The sequence below is a fragment of the Anastrepha obliqua genome, chromosome 3 (genome assembly GCF_027943255.1).
Source record: "Anastrepha obliqua isolate idAnaObli1 chromosome 3, idAnaObli1_1.0, whole genome shotgun sequence".
Classification (NCBI taxonomy): Eukaryota; Metazoa; Arthropoda; class Insecta; order Diptera; family Tephritidae; genus Anastrepha; species Anastrepha obliqua.
Genome location: NC_072894.1, coordinates 51,421,678 through 51,443,526, shown reverse-complemented (window position 1 = coordinate 51,443,526; position 21,849 = coordinate 51,421,678). Strand labels below are relative to the sequence as shown.

At 36.4% G+C, this 21,849-nt stretch overlaps 1 protein-coding gene across 1 annotated transcript in view; it reads left to right on the top strand.

Annotated features, from left to right (window-relative positions):
- Window positions 1-20,537: 20,537 nt before the first annotated feature.
- LOC129242828 (EGFR adapter protein-like) overlaps window positions 20,538-21,849 on the top strand; it is a 110,111-nt gene continuing 108,799 nt past the window's right edge. The window contains exon 1 of the mRNA XM_054879687.1: window positions 20,538-21,240. The gene's annotated coding sequence lies outside the window, so the exon portion shown is untranslated. The remainder of the gene's footprint in view (window positions 21,241-21,849) is intronic.

Sequence of the window (21,849 nt, the reverse complement as noted above, 5' to 3'; positions counted from 1 at the left end):
TCAACGCTACTGCATTCTGGAACGTGCAGACAAGGGTCACACTTAAATTTCAACGCCAATTCTAGCATTTACTAGGAAGACTTTCCGTTCTCAATTCGCAATTGCAATTAGAGGCGCAACACCACGCAACAGCTATAAAATTCGTTGAGTGTTCGCCAAACTGGCAGTGACAACGAACGGAAATTGCCAGTCACCACTTTGACGCTACTGGCCCTTGCACCGCACGTCACTCCTTTCGCGGCGCTTCTGCCTTCCTAGTACACGCCACCCCACTTCACTGCTGCTCATAATTTTGACTCCTAGTCAGTGTGTCTATGCACCACTTTAGAAACTTTTTGCAACGCCTTCGGCTGTTGGCGCAATTGCAAGTATTGCTATCGAAGTCTTGCCTGGCTGGCTCACTATTAAAGATGCATTTCACTCAGTGCTCTTTAATGTGTTTTGATTGCAGCCACGCGTGTCCGACTAGAATGAAGTTGAGGCGTAATACGCTTCATTGTGCATATCTTGGATTCCTCGAGTGCCTGCTTTATGTTCGTTGGGATTTACTTAAAGTTTGTGCCATTTTTTAATTTCTTATACAATTAGCGCATCCATCTTTTATTAGGTACTTTGCAGATTTAGAAATGTATTTATTTAAATTTCTTAGTCTAATATAGTGGGTTGGAGAATAATTTCACAACGTTTTTATATTTTCTTTTATTTTTCAATGATTTGTTTGCAGTTTGCCAAAGGGTTGGTATTCATTCGATAGAACTCTCTCTGCTCTATAAAACTATGTCAATTGTATTATTGAGATATTTAATTCTTTATTCGTTTTGAGGCTTAGAAATGGAATACCCAGAAGGCAAAAATCAACATTTTCAACACCTGCTCTTCTGTGCTTTTCATCGAGATCAAAAGGCTACCAAAGCAGCCCGGCACATTTGCGACCTGTATGGAGAAGGTATCATAGGCGAGTCTATAGTACGGAAGTGGTTTGAAAAGTTCAAAAATGGCGACTTTGACTTTGACGCGGAAGGAAAAAATGAGCTACGATCATAAAACGATTCTCAATCACCTTCATTCAATGGAATTTACCGAAAAATTGGGAGCCTGCACGAACTCCAGCAAAAAAACAAAGAAAGTCGCCTGCAAATTTCTACTCAGCATTTCTCGTTAGAAATACTCGAGATTCGTGTCGACAGTGGGACTCGAATTTAGGTTCTCCGAATACAGTAATGAATTTTTTATATGGAAATTCGAACCATTTATTCTTATTCACTTATTAACTTGTACTCCTGAAAAATATCTACAAATGTTTACAGTTTAAAAATGTAATTTACCTGAAGAAATTTTTATTGCTTTCATTCGATAAAACATTGGAAAAAGGGCAACATGCCCAAAAGTAATTAAGCCGCAAATTACAGTCTACTTAATTACAGTAGATGTTCGGAAGGGAAAATGCTCGAACCTTTTTTTGATTTCTTCGTCACCAAATTCTTCTGCTTTCAGGAGCTTAGCTGTTAAACTTAGGCGTAACCGCAATCAATCATTTTAGGCGAAAATCAAAAAAGTCGAACGTAAGACGACAAAAGCTGGCATGCAGAGGAAGTGATAAGGGGCAAATGCATGTTCGTACAAAAATTTGACAAATAAACAGGTAAGGAAGTGCTAAATACGCTCCGGACCGAACTTTATCGAGATTCTCGTATTTTTTTTTTAAATTGCGCATAGCACCACCCATTTTTCAAAATTTTATTTTTATTTTATTATTTCCAGGACCATCATTTGACTCATTTTTCATCATTTCCAATAGGAATATCAGGTTTTTCACGTTTTTTTTAATTACCGTTGTATGCGAGGTGCGCGTGATTATTGGCCGACTTTGCACATTTTCAATACCAACCTACCTTAGGCAAATATGTGTGTTTTATATGTTTCCCCGAAATATTTGAATTTTTGCGTGTGGTATCGAGCTCTCGGGCAGATTAACGGAAGGACAGACATGGTTAAATCGGCATACTCACCACTCTCAGCATTTTTATGTTTAATATATTTATGTATGTCTCTGTTCCTTTAAGCTTTTACATAAATACGAGTACAACCGTTGTACGAAGAAAATTATAATACCCTTGCTCGCATCTGCACGCGGGTATAAAAACAAAAGAATCAAATAATGTACAGGACAAACCCAAAAGATTTTGCACGAACAAAAAAGTGACAAGAGCTCAATGAAAAAGAGTGAAAACACCACACCAAAAAACAGGTCAACAAACCAAAAAAGGCGAGACCAAAGATTCGATACGCAATGAGAAACAGCGAGGAAAAAGGAAAGACCAAATAAACACAAAGTCAAGCGCGTCAAGCAGTGCAAGTAGAGGCATTCATGGTTGACCTGATTTCCAACTTTCTTGCGGTGCACTCTTGCTGTGAGTTACACACGATATATGTGTGCATGGATGTCAGATGGTACCTGCTGCATTGGATAACATGCAACTTAGTCGACATCGCAGTAAACAAGCTACCAGCAAAAAGTCACTACAATGACTCTGTTCGTTGGTGCCACTTGAATAATGTACTGAAAATCGGTGGTAATTTGGTAGAGATAAACGCGCTTAGCCAAAGTCAACAAACTACAACATACATTTTTGTTAAATTTATGTGGTTCCATTTTATCAACTCCTACCAGGAAGAGAAACAACGCTTCCCGCTGAATGCAACGAACAGTTTTGGGGTTTCAGTGATGGAGTCGGTAATTACAGGGTTGTCCTCTATTAAACAATGGAGGCGGAATTAAATATTTATAAAAAGGAATTAAACTACAAACATATACGGTAAACTGCTGATCAATTGAATTCAGTGAGCTTTTGCACAGGTTAAGGTTGAAATTAGCCTACTTGACATGTATATGATTTCGAGTTTCTGCAGTGAAGTAAAGGTCAAAACACCGTTGGCCATATTTTTAGGAACTTCCTAATTCCGATTAATTTTGTACTTTATCAGCAAAATTTGAGCCAGTTGCAATTTTTTGTCATCATAAATGAGTGGCACGTAAAAGTACTACGAATCGCGAAGCTGAAGTAGAGCTGAGAAGGATTATTTCTTTGAAGCGCGGACAAAATAGTCTGCGCTATATGAAGTCGGCTAGCAAGCTGACTGCATTATTTCTCAAGTAAGTAGTTAGTAATAAATTTGCATGCAATCAAACCATTTCGATGCTCTATGAAATTTACTAATGTCCCCTATTGAAAGACCTGACGTTTTCAGGCAAGGCTATTTAAGGAAAGCGTCAACAATTACTTGCCCACCGATTTCCCTAGAAATTATCTAAGTTTATATATGGAAGGAAGTCTTGAAAATATTTATGAAACAGATTTTCAATGAATTTGGAACTGGATTAAACCAATAACAGTAGGTCAATCAGCTAACTCCAACTTTTGAGGAATAAGCACTATTTCGTGTCGCCGTATTTCACTAGACTTCCGAATTCAATCATGGTCGCACTTCGATACCGGACAAATTTCGTGATTAAACCAGGCAGACATTACTATTCCTTTTTCTCGCTTTGACATCCCACTTAAGAAGGAGGTGTGCTGGAGTTGTCGGTGGTTGGTGCAGAAATGACAGGAGTCGGTAGAGCGAGCCTGTGCAGATGGCTATGCAATCTGCAGTGATCTGTTGGAATGCCAGTGGGATTTCTCAGCTTGATCAAAGATAGGGGAATGCTTATACATATATTATGGCATTCATGTTATGTTATATTATTAAACATATTAAACGCAGTACTAAATTTCCAATTTAGAAAATTTAATGGTGGTAGAATTTCGACCACTGAGTGAAAATAGTAGCCGTATTCTTTTGTACACGAATTGCAAATGAACCCACGCACTCGGTTAACACAGCTAAGGCAGCACTAAACTATAATTAATTCACAAAAATAAAATACATCCTTTTAACAAGAAGTTATAGCGTGCAATGATAATAGAGTCGCGTCTGATTACCACATCAATCATCTCCATGCTCGGATTGAAGGTAGTAGTCTGGTCAAATACTCATTTTTTATAGATATTTTTAGGATTTTTTTTAATATTGTAAAATGCGATCGTTTTGATTATATAGTTTGATATTATTGCCATCAAATAGTATACAAAAAAATTTGTTTAATTATTTTTTTGTAGTAGTGTGTCACCAAAGTAAGCGTCTTAAAAAAAAGATAGGTGGCTTGTCAAAAGGATTTTGGCTGACGGTCATTTTATGAATCAAACGAACTCAACTTACGAGCGCTCTGACATATCAAAGACAACTCCTCTCATCATTCTGAGCATTTTGGGATATATCGAGTGTTTTTTAAGAGCTTGAAAACTTAAAGTGATAATACAAAACAAAAATATTGTTTAAATGATTTTTTTATTACAATTGTATTATAATCTGGCAGATAATTTCATAGCATTTAATTTTGAATGTAATATTCCGTGTATGTTCACCGTAGCTATCTATTCGATCAGTCCAAATTTTTGACTACTTTTTCTAATAAATCTGAGTAATAAATGTAAATGAGCCCAATCAGCAAAAATGCGACGCAAACGATAACCATGGCTTCAATTCTGTATTTAAGGTTGTATTTTAATGGCTCGAACTGTATTTTATAGGCACTTAAAATTTTCCACATATCCGAAGGACAAAGGCCAACAAGTTGAGAACGAGTACGAATTGTCATTTCGGTATCTTTTTCACTTCCGGTGACACTTTTACATCCTTGCTGTTTTATTAATTTTCCTTTCTTTTTGTAGATATGTACAAACATATGTGTATGTTGCCAACATCTTCTTTAGAATTTATCCGTAGTTTTTAGTCCCATTTTTTTCAGCTCGTTCACATGGGTTGGCATGTCATTACCATCACAGTAAGCTTTTATTCTTCGTACCATACGTCAGATCGTTTACGCTTTGTGGTTAATTGAAATTTCCTTTCATGTCAATTTCGCCAAATACATACATATACTTATAAATATGTGTATAAAATAAAGTATTATATGTTAATTTTAATGCTTTGAGTGGCTTCTTAAATTTATTAATCTATGTTCATGTAATAAACACGCGAATTCATGACGCCATAATATATATTTAAAATAATATTAGTAGCCAGAACAGAATGTCTAAAAAGGAAAATGTCGAAAAATCTACAATAGTTTTAGAATTTATTGCTGGTCTATTCTATTTATTGCTGAGTTTATTCTGGTATACTTTTACTTAAATGGCGCACTCTATAAAAACGCACTTTTACTTAGAAAATTTAATCTTCTTATACGGATAAGCGAGCGCTTATTGTTAGGAGAACAATATTCTACGCCTGTTTCCATAAGGCGAAGTGCCTTGATTAGAACTGGGGCAGAAGATGTAGAGTGCGAAGGAGTTGGAATTAGCGGAACCCTTAAGACTATTCCCACTCTAGTGTTCACAGCTATGCTAAATCTCATACTCATAGACATCTTAGGCTGAAAGGCACTACCTACACTTATACTACAGTCTTCTCAGAAGCTTCTAGCTCATCCCAGCGTAATTCAGCAGCCCATAACAACATTAAGTCCAGCGTCACCTTCTCCACCCACATCCTCTTAAAGGAAGAATGAGCGGAGTACAGCATCTGGAACAGCGCCCAGTAAACCTGTTCACGTATGGCTCCATGTTGGAAGGAAAGTAAGCATAAGTTAAAATTTTCGAATCAGTATTGTGTGTTCCAAGCGAAGGTAGCTTCAATCAAGACGCTGTCGATGCTGCCTTTAGATTAACACCATTTGTCTATTTCATCTAGCGCTAGACACAGTAATGTGCAGAAAAAAGGCGGGGGCAATACACTTATATTGAATATTGTTATTATGTAAATGTACAATAATAACTGTATATATGTATGTACATACATACATAAATGTTACCATGAAATAAAAACATTCTTGTTTCACCTTGCTTCGGACACTTATATTAAACTGAATTCTCAGGATTCTATTCAAAAAAATGTCTCTAAAATTCATAACAGAAAGGTGGACAACAAATTTTACAAAAAAAAAACAAAAAGAAACGGAATACGAAGTAAAGAGAATTGATGAAATTCAAAGTGTTTTTCTCTTCACGTTAATATTTTGTGTCAATATTTGACATTCATCAAGCCAAACAACCTCACTCTGTCGGAAAGCAGCAATCGTGGCAGACACAAAACAAACCAAAATCGATGCCACAGAAGAAAAAGACAAAACAAAGAAACAACAAATCCCAAAAAGTTACTTAGCAAAGGCTATCGCCGGACACTTTGACACTTTTTGTGCGCCACTTTACGCTGAAATCTGTTTACAAGCCCCATATCAAAAGTGACACAGACAAGTTTGGGTAATACAGTAGCTACAATACAACTGGCAACGTGGTAGACAAGTTGTTTATCTGTCTGTGGAATTGAAGGTTAAGGGAAAGAAATCGACTGATTCGATCATAATAAAAGTGACCAATATTGAAAAGCAACTACAAGAAGTGCACGTACAGCAAACACGCCAGCTCCATTCAAATGCAAACAAACAAATAATTTTCGTAGTAAAAACGATATCGGTATAGCGTGAAATCCACGAAAAATGTGGCTTAAAAATAAGACGAGAAAAGTGTAATTTTTTGTCAACGGTATTGTTTACATACATGACGGTCATTGGCTTGATGGACAGCAAGAGCTGCTACTGTATTCATCATGGCACTGTGGATGGCAACCATTTCCTGAGCGTTAAGTTGCGAGGAATATATCCGTATGCGAAACCACGTTGACGAATTCGCTGAGACGAAGGTACGAGTATTCTATTGTAATCGCTTACATTCGAAGTAAATAGCTTCAGCAGAATGAACGTGGAACATTTAGTGGTATTGAGCTTTCCAACGCCAAGTTTATCAATAGCAAAAGTTCGTCTAATGCATAGGTACTAACAACGCCACTCAATACCTCCAACTCCGCCATCGCCACCGCCATCATCAACACTAAACGTCAGAGTTGTACTCACATCCGGTATCGCATTCGATTCAATTGAGATTTTCTTGTACGTGACTGAAATGCGAATGCGAGATATGCAACACGAAGCCGTTGAAGCAAAACATGTTTACAAGCGTATCAGGTTGAGAACTTTTTGGAGATAATGGTGACGGCATACGAGTAAACTCATATGGTAAATGGCCATGCAGGGAAATTCGCTACTTTTTCACTTACATGTTGTTATCGTCATCGATGCCATCTAATCAGACCCTGGGAATGAGCTACTTCAACAGATGGGGATTAACTTTTGAATGAAATGAAAAAGGTGCATAGGAGGCAAGTAAAGAAGAGGTTAGTGGGGTCGAGGTCTTCAATACTTAGGTGTTAATTATTGATAGAGGCAATGGTGAGCGGCCGCCGTAGCCGAAGGGGTTGGTGTGTGACTACTATTCGGAGTTCAGAGAGAACGTAGGCTCGAATCTCGGTGAAACACCAAAACGGAGAAAAAGTTTTTTCTAAAAGCGGTCGCCCCTCGACAAGCAATGACAAACCTCCGCGTGAACTTCTGCCATAAAAAAGCTTCTCATAAAAAATATCTGCCGTTCCAAGTCGGCTTGAAACTGTAGGTCCCTCCATTTGTGTTGTTCCACACCACAAATAGGATTAGGAGCTCTGCCAAACATCCAGAAAGGGTGTACGCGCCAATTATATAATGGTGGTCACTTCATGAATATAATTTAAGACTAGTCGAAACACCATCGGATATTGTATTTCTAGTTTGTGACTTATCTATCAAGCGATTCGGCCACCTATGCAGGTGAGACCTTGGTAACTTATGTGAACGAAAGTGAATCTTAGAACAGCGAAGTCCAAACTTTAATGAATTTAAAATTAACCTACTGATTGCCTCCCATAACGATTCCTTATTTGGGGCCTTAGAAATCCGCTTATTTGTGGCCGGAGAGCTAAGGGTATGTCGGAGATTTTGGTGGACGGAACTTTAGCGACGGTTGGTAAAAGAATCGTTTCATAATCACCAGGACCACAAAGTATTGCTTTCCAGTATCACTAGTCCAACCAACTGGAGATTTTCTCGAAAATCTAGAGAAAATGTTCGAAATTTAGTACTTCCAGGAGTTTTCGAAAGAGAAATGCAGCTGGGAATAATCGGCATTACCAAAATTATAGTTTCTTGGTTAAACAGAAAACAGCTAAAGCAAATTAGTGAAAGTTCCAAATTTACTAGAGAAGAACCAAAAAATTTCCTAAAAACATGAATATTTAGCTGGAGGTATAACACCAAAAGTATGGGTGCATTTTTTTTGTTCATCCCTTTTTGTGAAATTCTACCAGTTATAAACGATAACTTTGTTTTGCCAGCCATCTTTTTCTTGCAGGGGTGCTTTTACCATATTTACACACAAACACTTGAAGAATGTGGGAAAGTATGTGAGTATTTAAGAATAGTTTTCAAGTTATGCAGAAAACTGTAATTAAAAAATCTACACACGGAATGAAGCAAACTCCTGTTAAATGTTAATTTACTCGTAATGATGAAAACTAAAAGAAAGTGCTGCTTGGATTTTTTAAATATGACAGGAGGATCAGGTAAATGACATTTTTTGCGCAAAATATTCAAAAATATTTCAGAGCGCTGTTGAATTTTTAATTATTATTGTAAATTTAACTTTAACTGTTCTTTTAAAAATTTTGTTGTTGGAAAATTTAAAGGCTGCTTAAAGGTACAATAACGTCTTACCACCAGCCTTCTCAAATTATGATTTTTCGATTCACTGGTTTCTTAAAGGCGTTTGACTCTGTGTCACATAGAATTCCTTTGTGTAAACTAGGATTTCACTCGGTTTTTCTTTTATGTTTAAAATCTTATCTAAGTGAAAAAAATTGTCTATTATTACAATTCAAGGTGAATCTTTTGTCCCTTTCATGCCACTTCTGTGGTACCTCAGGATAGTGTTTTGGGCCAACTACCATTCCTCTTATTTGTAAATGATATTAGCAGGTGCTTTACATTTGCCAGGCATCTATTATATGCAGAAGACTTCAAAACTGTTGCCTCAATTAGAAACCCAGAAGATGTGCTTAATCTCCAGGCTACCCTTTGCGTACATATTCATATATCTCTTTAAATTAAAAAAAATGTTCTCAAGTCAATTACTCTAAATCTCGTAATATTCTCCAATCGTTATATTATATCTCTAAAAATGTCCTGCAATCTGTGGATGAGATCAAAGACCTTGGAGTAATTTTTGACTCTAATATTTCTTTCTCAGGTCAGGTTATCTTCATCATATCCGATCTTGGGCTTTGCTAGACGTAACAGTTCAACTTTCTCAGACCCTTATACGAGGAAATTACTCTGTTCCGCGTTTGTTCGATCTGGATTGCAATCTGCTTCATTTATTTAGAGAGCTTAGTTCTAATTTGCTATCACAAGAATAGAACGGGTACAAAAGATGTGTTTAAATATGCGTAAATATCTAAAATTTTCAGTCCCATATCCTTTCTATAGCTCCTGCTTGTTATTAATTGGATTTAGTCACTTGAGTGCAGGAGGTCGATTCCCTCGCTTTCTTTTGTGGTTAATATACATACCTAATTCAAGGTTACATTGATTTTGGGTTTCTTTTGGAACACATTAACTTTCTTATTCCGGCGAGAGCTTTACGAATCTCTTGTTTCGAGGCCAATGCACCTATTGCTCGGACTCTGCGCGAATTTAATGATAATTAATAATTCTCGATTACCATATCGTTAGATTTTACAATAACTAAAAATTAGTTATCTGCTTTGTTGCGTCATTTAATTCGCTAATATAATCGTATTCTTCTTAATCAAGTTTTATTTTAGTTTTAGTTCGCTTTATTTATTATCAAGTTTCAGTTAAACCACTTGCCACATAATTACATAAAGTTCTGTTCCATACGAACTTGTTCAGGTGGCACAAAATTAATCATCCAATTTAATTTTAGATTAGTTTTTTTCACTAAAAAAAGGTTTTGTGTAATAGACATCTTTATAGACGCGCTCCATTGCTGGCCTGTTTCCATTTTGCAGTTGTTTACTTCAGTGTCAAATATGATTGACGTACGACGCCATTTGCGAACATTATAAATTTCCTGATTTTGAGCCACTTTGTAAAGAAATCGAGATAGATTTATACATATGCTCGTACATACCAAAATATTTCCCAGATACATACCAGATATTTTCTATGAGGACATTTTTCATAGCAGATATACACTCGGATTTTGCTATTGCCTGCCCAAGGGCGATTGGTTTAGAAAATTAGAGAAGGAGTTTGGCCAAACACTTAGATAGGTATAGTACAAAAGAAATTAGGGCATAAATGCGATTTCTAAATCCGAAATATAGCATTCATATCTATGTACTTACATGCATACATACATACATGTGAATACAGTATGTCGAAAATGAGTTTTGACATAGAAAATAAGTTCAATTTTCGATTTCAATAGAAAAAAACTGCACTTTTTATTTATCTTTGACTTCTTTTTTGCACTAATTTATATTTAGTCCCAGCATTTAAAGGGAATTTAGAAAAAAAGACTTGAAATTCTTTGAAATATGATACAACAACTAAAGCAACAAAAATTGCTTTTTCAATTTCCTTAGATTTATTATAGATTAACTTCGATTCACCGTTATCTCCGCTTTGCAAAGATCACTTTGACGCTTTTGTTTTACCATTCAGTAAAAATTGTTTACTTTATTCGGATTTCAAATTCAATACTATTATATTATAATTAGCACTTGGGTAAAAGTGTTCAGGAATTGTTTTCGGTAATACGTCAGATAGTTTATAATGTTATAAATAGAGCGGAAAAAGATTAGAGCAAATGCGTGTAGGAGACCCTAAAACTAAAATTACTGCACGTGTAGAATGCGTGATGATCCGCAAATGGTATCAAAACCCGAGAATTTCCTTCGAAACACTTCCAAAGGAGCTTAACGAGGAGTAAGGTGCTGTTGTCTCTCATAAAGCAATGCGTCAGGCCATACTGCACCACAAATATTCATTGAGACCAGCACGTAATAAACCATTGCTGACTGAACAGAATGTAGAAAAACGCCTGTATTTTGCTTTGAGCCACATTTTCGTACCAGAATATTTTTGAACGACTTTATATTTTGCGACGAGACAAAAACAATGTTGTATTACAACGATGGGCCGACTAGAGTATGGCGCAAGCCCTTGACCGCTTTAAAAAATCGAAATCCGCGGGGATTAGGTTAAATTTGTAAAAAATTTTCGTTATGGTTTGAGGGTGCATTTCGAGTAAAGGAGTAAGAGACTTGTTGTAGACGCCAAACAGTAGTTAAATATATTGGACAAAAAAACTAAAAAAGTTGGGATTATCACTGAGAATAAACCAAATTTTAAATTTTATCAAGTTAATCCAAGATATCCAAAATATCCAAAGCATAAGTTGTATAATATACAGATGTAGCTTCTCTACAATTGTGGTAAAGTTATAAATACACCAGCCTAGAATCCTGACATAAACGCGATTAAAAATTGTTGGGCCTTTTTGAAGAAATTAGTCGCTAAAAGGCATCCAAAGAAGAAAACAATAATGGAGGAAAAAACACAGAATGCAGCAGTATTAAAAACTGCAATAATGGAGGTAATGGCAGAATATACCGAATGTGTACGACGTAAACAAATCGGTCCTTTCGATAAAAAATCGCCTGCAAAATATGATTGAAGCTAACGGGTATCATACCAAATATTAAATTAATCAATAAATGGTATATTCACATTATGTATTTAATAAAAAAAATTCTATTAAAGTTCGTAAAAAAAATTTTTTGGCATTGTCGAAATAGTGTGTTATTTGTTTTTGTTGTTTTAGATTTTGTTTTTACAAATAATTTGAAGTTTTTTTATAAATTCGCTTTAAATATTGTGAATAAATATGAATCAGTACCAAAAACTAAGTCAAAGATAAATAAAGTGTGCTATTTTTTCTATTGATATCGAAAAATTGAATTTGATTTCAATGCAAAACTCAGTTTTGACATACTGTATTATACATATACAGAGTACGAATACTTCGAACAATGTGCATCACAGACGTAAACCGGAGTTATGGTAGAATGAACATCTTCAACGTAGTCGTAGTCACGGGATCCTAAGAGTACAATAAACAGTACCAAGTAAATACATTTGCACGAAGTCGGCAGCGCGATTGCTATGAAGTCAAGACGTCGCACATGGCTGGGCTAGCAGAGGCTTGCAAAAGGTAGCTTCAAATATAAATAGATAGCAAAGTATGTATGTATGTGTATGCATATCAACCAATAAGAAAATGCTAAATCTGATGGGCGCAAAAATGGGAAAAAGCGTACGGTAGATGCATACATACAAACACATGCATTTATATATATATATATATATATACACATGGTAGAAAAAGTCTGCGTTCACCCAGTGTTATAAAGTATTAAAATAATTTAACGTGTTTATCTTAAAACTCTCAGTTATTTCTTTTCACTTATTTCAATGAAAATTATTCGTAGAGGGTATGAACAAACTTTTTTGGAGTTTGAGCTGCGTCGTGTTCAGATAACGGGATTGTAGTACAGTTACTTAAATAGGCTGAGCAGAAAAAGTGTGCGTTCATTTCGAATAGTGACGATTATTTGCATGGCAATTACGTTAAATTTAATTTTAAATCATTCATGTAGTTGGCGCGGTTAAGAACAAATCTGAAGAGGGAAAAATTGATATTAGAAATACATTTTTTGTTACTATGGACCAAAGGCGAAAAGAAATAGATATTGGTGAAAGGAAAATCATTGTAAGTTTGTGGCAAAATAGTAAGAGCTATCGTGAAATCGCGAAAATTGTTGGGAGGCAATACTCCTCGGTCCAAAGAGTGATAAACTACTTCAAGCAAACGAATTGTTTGGAGTCTAAGCCTCGTTCTAGGCGTCCAAAAAAACTGACGGAAAGAGAAGAACGCAACGTAACTAGTCTTGTGAAGTCTAATTCACGAGTAACAGCAAGCCAAATTTCAAAAGACATAGAAGTAAAATACCAAAAGGAAGTACACCCAGATACAGTAAGAAAAATTCTAAAAAGAATCGGATTTCACGGCAGAGTGGCCCGAAAAAAACCCTTCATATCGCGAGTAAATCGACTTAAGCGGATGGCTTTCGCCAAGGAATGCGTAAACAAGCCACCCGTGTTTTGGAATAGTGTGATTTTTTCAGATGAGAGCAAGTTTTGCATTTTCGGGATAAAAGGTCGTAAAATTATTTGGAGGAAATGTTTGGTTGTTGTATAATGTTTCAAAACAACTTCGCACACCCCCACAATCACCTAACATCAACCCCATTGAGCGCTTATGGTACGTTCTAGGAAAAAAAATATGAGACAATAACTAAATATGACAATAACTAGCAAGGAAATGCTTAAGAACGCGCTTAAAGAGGAATGAGAAGCCATAAGTCCAGAAATAACAGCCAAACTAGTTGGATCAATGAAAAGACGCCTTATAGAAGTCATAAAAAGGCGTGGATATCCAACTAGCTATTAATTTTAAAACATTTCTATGATCTTAAGCCTTTTATTTTATTATTATTGAAGTGAACGCAAACTTTTTCCGTTTAGTTTGAATGGCCTTTTTAATTTTATGTGATCTCATTTTAAATTTGATTTTGTTATTGGTAGCGAAATATGTGTGATAGTTACGTTTAAGTGAACTAAATAAAACTCATTAAAAAAATTTCTGAAATATTTATTGTTTTGAACTTTTTCTAATGCAAAGAGTATTTGCATAGGTGAACGCAGACTTTTTCTACTATGTGTATATATTGAATGTATGAACTTGTGTTATACGAGCACATGCAATATAATGACGCCATAGCACGGCCAGGAAATCCACAATAGAAAGGAATGCATCCACCTAAGTATGTATGCATGTATGCTTTTCCACATACTTATATCTATGTGAGTGTATGGTACATAAAAACCAAGCAAGTTGCAAGCGATGAAAAGTAGGTACGGTAGAATAGCTGAAATAGACGAAAAGGGGGCGGCTAAGGCAGATGCGATGCATGTGAAGAAAGTCGCATGACTATGGAAAATATTGCAAGCTGTGACATATCTGCAATAAATACGAGTTTATTTATGTATATATGTACATATGCGCGTATTCCTATTTATTCACATGCAGTCACATGCTACGTTGCGTCGTTGGGAGTAAGTTGTAGTATTGCAAATAATACTAATGTACAGTGCGAACTGCCTTGGCGTATAGACGCACACACATACAAATAAACATTTATACATACATATGCGGCTTTTGCTTACGCTATTCTCCATCCTATCATGTTGTTGCTGTCGCCGGCGTCGTCAACATCTTGGGCCTAGGAAAAATGTGCTGAGCTATGCGATGACTTGCATGCCACATCAGAGAAATCTCATAAGACAGCATTGCGTTCTTATTCGGGTATTTTCTTGCAATTGTTGTGAATGCTACGCGTGAATGTCGCATGCCGGGAACAGATTTTTCAGTCTTGTTCGACAGATTTAAAGATCAAATGGAATTTCTATCGGAAATGAAAAAATAGAAAATATCTTATATATGTTCATACATATGTATATACATACATACATACGTTTATGAAGTAAATGTGCAACGTACGCTGTTAAATTAAATAGGAAAAAGTTATGAAAGCAAAATATATTACCACAAGTTAGATTAACCAGCAAAATAGTGGTATTAAAAATGCTGCGACGTAAATTCTTTGTCTGTGAACAGATTTTGACTGAATAAAACTCTTGTATTGCCCTAAGCACCTATCAAGAATGAAAATTTATAGTAATAGTTTTTGAGGTAAATGGGATTAGACACGCAACACGACAGATACGGTTTCGTTTGTGAGTCTACGTTTACCACTGTTACGCCCTTGCAAGCAAATCAATTATACTTTACCTTAGGCTCCACCGGGTACACTTTTGTCCAGACTGGAAACCTCAAGCGCCCAAAATTTTAATATGTTTCCTCATTCCAGCACTTCGTGGCATACTAATAATATTTTTCTTATCAAAACATCTGTATCTTAGGGTGGTCCGGAAATCTAGGAAACAAATTTTTCATCAGATATCCTAAACCTCAACCCTCACGTCGGTACTATTTACTATAGTAGAAGATTTCATATCTAAATTTTGGTCCTACTTGGAGACGGCTAAGACATCTGGGAGCATAGGTGATTTTTTTGAAACAGAAATATTTGTAATAATATTTTTATAATAATTTTTATTTCATTTGATTTTTTTTTTGTTTAACCGAATTTTGTTCTCCTGTATTTTTCTAAAGCTGAACGCTCCCTTAATTTGGTGTCAAAAATCCAAGCAAATCAGAGAAAAACTTACGAAGATGTAGAATTTTAACCGAAAGAATTTTAAGTCTTCATACTTTAAATGAAACTTGAACCCCTGTGCGATATGCTTTAACCGTCTCCAACGAGTGTTTTCCTTACAAAATTTATATGTGAAATTTGTGACCTTGCTATTACCGATTTAAGGGGTGTGGCTGAAACAAATCGTTCATTTAAGACCACATTAATGTGTATATAGTTATTTGGTCGATTAATTTCGTCGGATACCTCCAGCTGTTCACCTCCGCCACTTCACGATTAATCTGTATGCACCTTCCCATATTATTAAGCAGCAATGGCATGGGATCCTTGTTGTATCATGGTACCTGAATTTTCAATATTTTTGCTGTTAACGAATATCCAAATCAATCCCCTTCTCTGCCCCATATCAATTCCTTAGGTCCTTCGTTGGGCCGGCACGATTTTAGTGAAGAATGTTTTTCATATCTCACAAAGTGCACTAAAATGCTAAACTTCTACTCATATTAATGTCTACACTCTAACAAAGGTTAGCAAATATTGTGCTCTGTTCTTTCATAGGATTTTGCTGCCGTTATGTAAGGTTCTCCCAAGTTTTTCCAAATTATAACTTACTTCAGCTGCACACTGCCCATTGATGTGTGTGCCTTCTACAAGGTGGCGAAAAATTAATCAATCAATTTTGTTTTTGAATGTCTTGTTTAGGTTAGGTTAGGTTTTGTGGCAGTCGATTTAAAGTAGTCAAATCACGTAGGCCATTTAGTTTCGTTGGGGTACCACTTTGTAAAACGGCAACAAGAGTGTTTGTTCCGTAAGAGAGTTAAAAGAGTGTTTTCCTAGCAACCTTGCTCTACGCCTACCTAAGGCTAGACAATTACAGACGAAATATTTTATTGTTTCTTCCGCTGCCTCGGCTTTAGAGCTTCTGCAGTATTCATGAGAAAAGACTGCTAACCTAGAAGAGTGTCTGCCTAACAGCCAATGGCCAGTGACACAAGCCACGTCCTTCTAGAATTTCTCTCTTGACAGGTTCAGCAATTATCTTGACTTTTTCCTATCTATTTGCGGCCAAATTAGACCGATTGTAGCACAAGTATCTTCTTTACTAAATCTTATATCTTGTTTACTAAATAAAATAAAAATAAAAATATTATTTACTAAACTTATTTTGAGTGATGGAGATCTTCATTTTGAACTTTGCGCAATCCATTTCTTGTCAATTTGTCTAGTTCACAAGTGTCAAATATGATTGACGTACGATGCCATTTGCAAAAACTATAAATCTTCCGATAGGGTGATTAATTTTGCACAATTAGTACTTTGGATGCTGAAAAACCTTTTGTTGAGAAAAAGTTTTCTCTTATAAATGAAACGAAATTTTGATTAACCATCACACGGCGTGAACTGTCACTAAACCTGCAGCGACATCCTAGTCCTTGTTATCATCAAGCCCCTCTCAGTAATATATAAGTACAGTATGCGTTTGTACCAACATGGGTCGTGAAGAATAAATTTCGAAATATCTTGTGCATCTCCTGGTAGGTCGATTTCAAGCAGATAGTGTTTTTTCATGTTTGTATAAGAATGATTTTTCTAGAACCAATCGCCCTCTGGTGGTAAATGTTGTTTTCTTTAAGACATTTTTTTCAAAAAATTGCCTTATCATAACATTTTACTTCACAGATACCTCCTGGCCCATTCCCAATTTTTCAATAACATTTTGAAAGTGCAGTTTCCTACAGTTTCATTGTACAAGTAGAATAGTTGTATGATCCAACCAAAATGTCTGCTCTATCTAAGTACGTCTAATATACATACAGGCATCTATGTATGTATTAGAGATGCCAACCCCAGTGTATATCAGGTCCCAGAAATACTGGGAACTTGAACATATCGAATTGAAATAAGTAAAAACTTGTTTATTACAAAATTTTATTACAATAAAAGCTTTCCGATTTCCAAGAAACTTTCTAGTTTTAGTCTACTTATTAAAGCCATTACGTTAGCCAAGAAGTTTGCAGCATCTCCCAAAGAACTTATGTAATGGTAGACTTAAAGAACAGACAGCGCGCATGCTGCCAGGTTTGCCGAACGCATCAACGCTTTGGATCGAGCTCTTCAAGAAATACTTACTTCCGAGCTTACAAGGCACACTAAATTTACGTTACGCACAGTAAAAATCCAAAAGTCAGAATCTTAGGTAACATTCCCGCTATCCTCGGTTTCCCCGCTCCCTCTAAGCTAAATAAATAGAATTATTATTTGTTAAATGCTATCTGTGACTCGTCACGCTATCTGGTGGTTTTCTAAGACGATAACGGTACGGTCGGCCAAAGAATACTGAGCACAACAACAGCCCAGAACCATGCACGATGGGAGAGTCATCTCGAGGCAAACAAGGAACAAGGAAAACAAGTACTTGACTTCAATTAAGACCGAACTTTAAATTGTACTTCTAAAATTACAGCATAATTGTATAAGTATAAACAAAATTAAGTCGTGCGCGAACTTCGTAGGTCGAAACTTTGCTGTCAAAATTAAGACACACTGCAGTATTTGAGACTCCACACAACCAAAGCGACGGTGATTTACAGGAACAGATTTATTTTAAAATTTTGCTGCTGTCGCCGGCGACAAAATCAGCTCTCAGTGAAAAATGTAAGCAAATCTTCTTTGCAAACGTTGCTTCCCTTGCAGAAATAAAATTCATATTATAAACATCATATTTAAAATTATTACCCTATCGGTAGATTAATAATTTTTGCAAAAGGCGTCGTACGTCAATCATATTTGACAATTGTGAACTAGACAGCTACAGTATACAAACAGACAAGCAATGCAGCGCATAAAGGTAAAAATAAAGATTTCCGAAAATCAATCTCAATTTTTAAATTTAGTAAAGTTTTTCAAAAACTCAAATTGGATGATTAATTTTGGGCCATTTGGTACATATAATTTTGTGCCGCCTCTGAACGACAGATGGTTTTTTACGAGGAGCTTTTTCATGGCAGAAAGGCACTAATTTTCTGGCACTGTTAGAAAAAATATTTTCTATCATTTTGGTGTCCTTCTTTTAGTGATACCCCAGTGGGTTTTGAACCCGTGCATTACCGAATGGTAGTAGCACACTAATCCATTCGGCTGCGGTGGTCGCGAGTTTCGTTTAGCTTCTAGGTGAAATGAGAATATTACCCGACGACATCGCACCTACCGACGAGTTCGCTTAGCGATGGGATTCTGTTTATAGTAAGACTCGTAGTGAAAAAGATTCGAATGAATGTTCTCATAACGTCACGAATGTAATCGAAACAGAATTTTTTAGAAAAAATTTCTTAATGTATTATAATATTAATTCAACCTGTGCAAACTTCCTTAAATCGAAAAAACATATAATTTACTCAACGCAGAGAGACTTTCAAATTGCCAACAAAGCTGATAAAAGTCCAAACATTGTGACTATTCAAGTGAAACAAGATGCCTCCTATGGTAAGAACTACAAGGCAGAACTGCGAGGGCTTTAACACCGAAGGAAACCAGTATAATCCTTAGGATTACATCAAATTCCGCTCTTCCAACAGCAGAAATTAAATAAATGACAAATTTTGCAGCCAGGAATTCCACCGTTCGAAGGGCTATTCTAAAGGCACCACTTCTGAAGCATAACAAATAACAAAAACACCACCTTTGGATAAATTTCGTAAAGAGCACCGCCTCGATTTACCATGGGGATTTTGCATTGGACCACATAGCTTGGAATTCTGTTACAATGCGGTTCCCTTAACCATTTTCTTCCATAAAAATTATAAGCTCTAATCAGGTGATGCGGAACAGATCACTGTACTGTATTTATAATGGCATTAAGTTATTATATTGTGTACATATTACATTAATGTAAAATAAATTAACTGAAAATAATCTTAACAAAATTGTCTACCCAAATAGTCCCGCATAATTGTTACACTAACCAAAAACGATAAGATTTAATTTTTCCATTCTTGAAGTGTCTCTGATGGCCTCCAAAGCAGCTGAGTATGTTATCAAAAGTCATCCACCGACCATAATGTTGGTCGATCATAGGTACTCCTCGGCGGTCAAACTTGTTTTGATATCATGCAAAAGTCAAACACTGGAAGGTGGAAACTGGAAGCAGCAGCGCAAGAGTTGCGCTACCCACATCTCTGAGAGAGATAGAGAGTGGTGCCTTTGTGGAATTAAATGTTTGTGGGAGGAGGCCGTAAAATCCAACGTCAACCAACCAACCAAACCAGCAATATTGCATACTATTCTTCCACGCTCAACCACATTCCACACGCTCATTGCTGAGAGCGTGCAATACAACACACACATACATGCATACATCTCACAGACACGAAAAACACTTGTAGCCAGCGCAGAATTTGTATGTTGTTGGCATTTTAAGATTCACAGCTGGTCGTCAATTAGATAACAGGTTCCACAAAACACTTACACACATAAGCATCAGTGCAGATAAAAGCAGGCAGCGTTGACGTTAACGTCGCCTCCGACTACTGTTGGCAGTTGCCTTTGCTGTCGCCCATTAATGCTGCAGCCACTATTGGCAACGCAATATTCGGCCTAAGTGGTCCTTTTGTCAGCAATTATAAGGAGTTTGTGAGTGGCTCAGTGGATGCTGCTACTAAGCCTATATGACCAGCTTGCTGTCATTGTCGGTGCCGGTGGTAATAGCAGCAGCGACACACGACGTCGCCGTCGAAAGTAGCGTCATTGTTCGTGTGTACATTTGCGTTCATCGTGGTAGTGGTGGTAGTGTTTGGGCCCTGTGTTGATATCGAGCAGATTGAATGTGCATAAAATTTATGTTCTTTGTTAGTCCATTACGACGAGTCTGCGAGTATTAACGTGCGCGTACGCAAGACACTTATTCACAACACGAACGCGTTAGTTTCATTCGTCGTTCGGTAATAGTGTTGATGCCGCAAAGTGAATTGGCAAAGGAAGTTGGTGGTCACTAAAGTAAAAATATGGAATATTTAAAAATAATATGTTGCGCTGTTCAGCCATTAAAAATGTGTATGCATTAATAAATTAACATTTTATGGCCTGTTATGAATTTTGTAAGACCAATAAATTCTTCAACAGTTTAATAAAATCGGATGCATTACTTTTACCAATTGGCTAACTGTTCGTGGATTATCTTAGTGATCTGCCCAAGTCTCGAAATGATATACCAACGAAAGAAAAGCTGCTAGGCTGCTAAGCTATTGTGTACTCATCACCCTCGGGTAGCTTGCGCGATTCGCAATAGCCCCACAGTGGTTCAAAGTTACACACTCACACATCTACACACGTATGTAACGTAACCAACTTGGCTGCCGATCACACAACCAACAAACTATTTATTCACCAACTTACTCCACCAAGTCATTCCTCTTCGCGCCGTGAACCCGTCGCTTATTCTAATGATAGTGCTAAAATACATGTGTACCTCTCTTCCACATCTTTACAGCAATTTTGCACCCCATCTTAACAGTGGTTCCAGTAAAAAATGAAAATGAAATAGAAACAAAAGAAATGGAAAATGTTGCAAAACTTCCATTAAACGAGTTTGACACATAAACGCATTCAACAATACCGTGCAAACATACATACCTATATGTGTAGAAGTGTACATGTGTGTGTGTGTGCTCGTGCTCCGGAAAAACCTGTTGCGCTCGATACTGCATTCATGCTCAGTGGACTTTACACGGAGCACATTCATTCTATTGCAGTGTGTGTTGCATGCAACCAGAAATGTCGTGCTGACAAGACGTCGCCGTGCTGCATTCAAGCCAGTCAAAGGAGATACCAGTAAAAAAAGCATCGTAAAAGGTAAATTATCGAATTAAATGCAACTCAGTGATTTTAGTTCTATTCAGAATTGCCTGTATTTGAAAATTCAGATGAGTTTAGGGGCTCCATAAAAGTTAATATTTTGATTACTAATGAATTAATAAAATTATAACTGAAAATTCTTAAAATTGTTATTACAATAAAGCAGGATATAACTGCGCTGGGACGACTCAAAAATACTGCTTGTTCCGGTATTTATAATATTTTAAATCAAGCCAAATATTTGCTATTTAAGAAATAAAGCCCTTTGCCCCAAGATTTTTAGATCAAGAAGATAATTGTTATTTGATGTAAAAGAATTCGAACTAAAATATATGCATCATTCTTAATAATTTTTGTACTCCTATAAGACGGCAAAATGTACTTCACAATAGTCAATTATATAAGGTGGCGCAATGGCAGACCTTCGAGTGTATTTCAGCCATGAAAAAGCTTCTCATGAAAAATATCTGCAGGCGTAGTCGGCTTAAAACTGTAGGCCCTTCCATTTGTGGTACAACTCCAAGACGTAGGAGATCGGTCAAACACCCGAAAACGGTGTAAATGCCAATTAGATATTTATAACATATAAATATATATTAGTTAGCG